This window comes from Bufo gargarizans, chromosome 4 (assembly GCF_014858855.1).
Source record: "Bufo gargarizans isolate SCDJY-AF-19 chromosome 4, ASM1485885v1, whole genome shotgun sequence".
Taxonomy (NCBI): Eukaryota; Metazoa; Chordata; class Amphibia; order Anura; family Bufonidae; genus Bufo; species Bufo gargarizans.
The window spans coordinates 279,057,422-279,061,396 of record NC_058083.1 but is presented as its reverse complement, the minus strand read 5'-3'; the positions used below and the strand labels follow the sequence as shown (position 1 = coordinate 279,061,396).

At 45.0% G+C, this 3,975-nt stretch overlaps 1 long non-coding RNA gene across 1 annotated transcript; it reads left to right on the top strand.

Moving 5' to 3' along the window:
* Positions 1-372: 372 nt before the first annotated feature.
* On the top strand, positions 373-3,774 carry LOC122935605. Its single transcript, XR_006388805.1, has 3 exons — positions 373-489; positions 3,427-3,586; positions 3,683-3,774. It is a non-coding gene; the product is annotated as an uncharacterized LOC122935605 (long non-coding RNA).
* The last annotated feature ends 201 nt before the right edge of the window (positions 3,775-3,975 follow it).

Here is a 3,975-nt window from a genome sequence, read left to right as displayed (position 1 = left end):
AAGTGTGCGCATCCCTAAAATATCAGTGACATCCAGAGTAATTTTTCCGTAGATGGTGCCCACTGCGTACAGTTAGATCATCTGCGCCACATCTCCTGTGTAAAATGTGCGTATCCCTAAAATATCAGTGACATCCAGTGAACATTTTCCGTAGACGCTGTCCGCCGTGGACAGTAAAATTATCCGTGCCACATGTCCTGTGTAAAGTGTGCGCATTCAATAAAATATCTGTTACATTCAGTGCACTTTTTCAATAAATGTTGTCCACTGCGGACAGTGACATTACCAGTACTACATCTCCAGTGTAAAGTGTGCGCATCCCAAAAATATCTGTGACATCTATTGTTCTTTTTCAATAGACAGGGTCCGCTCCGAACAGTGACATTACCAGTGCTACATCTCCAGTAATCCACAAGATAGAAGAAAGGCTCCAGCACCAGACATGGACGTTGTGAATAATCCCGATCTTTATTTATCACCAAAATTCAGGTAGGTACAGCAAACAGTGACACTGGTTCCCACTTGTTCCCAAAGATCTACGCGTTTCGAACAGTAGTGTTCTTAGTCATGACAGTTAAATTATGCACACCACATCTCCTGCTTAAAGTGTGCGCATCCCTAAAATATCAGTGACATCCAGTGTACTTTTTCCGTAGACGGTGTCCTCTGGGAACAGTGAGATTAGCTGCGCCACATTTTCAGTGTAAAGGGTGCGCATCCAAAAAATATCTGCTACAACCAGTGTACTTTTTTAATAGACGTGCCAACTGGGACAATGACACCAGACGCGCCACATCTCTAGTGTAAAGTGTGTGTGTCCCTAAAATATCAGTGACATCTCGTGTACTTTTTCCGTAGATGGTGTCCGCTGCGGACAGTTAAATTATCCGTGCCACATCTCCAGTGTAAAGTGTATGCATCCAAATAATATCTGTGACATCCAGTGTTCTTTTTCAATAGACGTTGTCCGCTGTGGACATTGACATTAGCTGCGCCACATCTCCAGTTTAAAGTGTGCGCATCCCTAAAATATCAATGACATCCAGTGTACGTTTTCCAAAGACAGTGAACGCTGCGTACAGATAAATTATCTGTGCCACATCTCCAGCCGTAAAGTGTGCGCATCCCTAAAATCTCTGTGACATTTAGTGTACTTTTTCCGTAGATGATGTCCGCTGCGGACAGTTAAATTATCCTTGCCACATCTCCAGTGTAAAGTGTGCAAATCCCTAAGGCTGGGTTCACACTTAAGCGTTTTACAGCGCGTTCAAACGCGCTGTAAAACGCTCAACACATGAAAACCAATGCTTCCCTATGGCCCTGGTTCTCACTTGAGCGTTTTACAGCGCGTTTGAACACGCTGAAAAACGCCCTACGCTCAAAAAAGGTCTTGAGCTTCTTTGGGGCGTTTTGTCGCGCGTTTGCGGCCATAGGATTGCATAGGAACACGCAAATATGTTCTTTTGCGCGTTTGTGACCAGAAAAACGTGCGTACGAACGCGCGTTTGGCACATAGCAACAGGCAATAAGGCCACACCCTAGTGATAGGCAAATGTCTAGCCTGACCAAGATGGAGGAAGCAGGCTGTGATAGTGAGACACTGATCAGGCTTGTGCAGGCAAAACGCTGCCTGTATGACATCCAAGATGCCAAATAGAAAAACAGGAGAAGCAGGCAGCATGTATGGGAGGACATTGGACAAAGCATCTGGCCACAGTGGAAGATATTATCCAAAACAGGGAAAGAAGGCCAAGGTATTGACATGTGTGTTCTGAGTGTAAAAAGGAACTCCTTGTGTGCACTGGTGTAAAAACTATATGTAATAGTCCAGCCCAGCTCTACCTGCGGCCCTCCAGCTGTTGTCCAACTACAACTCCCAATATGCTGTGCTGTATTTTACTTGCTGTAGCCTGTCCAGGCATACATGGAGTTGGAGTTTTGCTACAGCTGGAGGGCTGCAGCTTCACCATCCCTGTTCTAGTATATGGCCAGTCAATGGTTCCCCGTCACCCACATTCTGGCACAATGTAGTGGGCCAGTATGCTCAATTTGCACTTGTTCCAATCTGGAAATGTATTTTAAATTCAAATGTTGGCCTACATTTGTGGTTTGGATTTGTTATAAAGTTGATATGGATATTGTCTACGTTGAAACATTATTGTGCTTGTGGGCTATTGCAGCACTGGCATATTATAGGTGATTGTATGTCTACAGTACCAGTATTGGGCACATAAATGGGACCCCTAATTCCGCCTACATTGTTTTCCCTTTTTTTAATGGACGAGTATTGGGCACATAAATGGGACCCCTAATTCCGCCCACATTGTTTTCCCTTGTTAATGGACGAGAATTGGTGGGCACTATTGGGGCTTCTACAAGGGGCACTATATAGGTGAAAAAGCGGCATTGCACAAATTCACTCTTCAAATCTTTTAATTCAGCCATTACAATAAACAAAGAAAATGGAATATTACAAGATAAAGAAACAATCTTTGCAGCTGAAAAAGACAAAATTATATAAATTTATATGGTTTGCATTTGCCAAGGTAACTCCCCCTGTGGTGACATGAAATATGCAGTGAAGTGGTCCCGAATGGCGGCACCATGTTTTTTTCCCACGAACACCGCTGTGAATCGGACTCTCCATGGAATGGCTCAAAGAATCCTCAAAATTGAAGCCATCCCTTTTGTCTGACAAAATTGTGAAGAGCACATGCTACCTTCACAGCCGAGATGGCGGTCTCCAATTTAAGATGTATGGGTGAGTGCAGAACTCGCCATTTGTTGGATAATATGCCGAATGCACATTCCACCACCCTGCGTGCTCTTGTCAGACGATAATTAAAAACACGTTGTGCAATGGAGAGACCGCGGCTGGAGTATGGCCTCATAAGATGCTCACCTAGAGCAACCAAGTGGTGCCAGGCAGTGTGGTGTTCCCGGGAAGGTCAAGGGCATTAGTAATGAGCATTTGACCAAAGTCAGAATGCCCAAAAACAGCAGAGTCAGAGCTGCTTCCATAGGAACCCACATCGATGTAACGGAAACAATAGTTAGCATCACATACCGCAAAAAGAACAACAGAAAAGTATTTTTTATAATTAAAGAACTGACTGCCACTGCTCATTGGCTTCAGAACGCGGATGTGTTTGCCGTCAATTGCTCCTACACAGTTCGGGAAATTGCATGTTTGCTGAAAAGTATCCGCAATTTTCAGCCACTCCTCCTTGTTTGGTTGGCCCATCACAGCAGCATGAAGGACATGCCAAATGGCGATGCAGGTTTCCGTCACGATCACACTGGCTGTGGATTTCCCGATCTGGAAGGTGTAGTGAAGACTGATCAAACATTGGCCAGTAGCTAAGTAGCTGAAAAAAATGTGAGAAAATAAAGATAAAAATTAATGGATGTTTTTTTTTATTATAGTAAACTTACTAAAAACCAACTGGAAGAGCCTCAAAGATGCCTTCATTCGTCATCGGCGCAAGGAGAGGGAACAGAGGAGAGGAGCTTCGCCAAGTGCACGGTCCAGCTATGTCTATGCGGAGCAAATGGCCTTTCTAATACCATGCACTGAAATGTGTAGGTGAGTCCAGTCCATACACATGCAGGAGAGGGTGTGGTATGACATGCATTCACTTTCATATCTTGCACATACTTATGTATATTTTCATGTTCACAGCACTGATAGTAGCTGGTCGCAAAGTCAACAGCATGAGGAGGAAGAGGAGGAGGTCTTCAGGGACAGTGAGGCCTGTGCGTCTACGGGGCCACCAAGTCCTCCTCCACCGATCCCACCCCTCCATTCCAAACCCCCACACAGCCTGCCCCACCTGTCGTGGAAACCAAAAACATTCGGACTCACCGTCCAAAAAGGAGAAGAGCAGATCGCCAAGAGGACCGGCTAATTGCATGCCTGGATGCACTTGCCCATCCAGCACCCAAACTCTCTAGTGATGCCCTTTTCTTACTTAG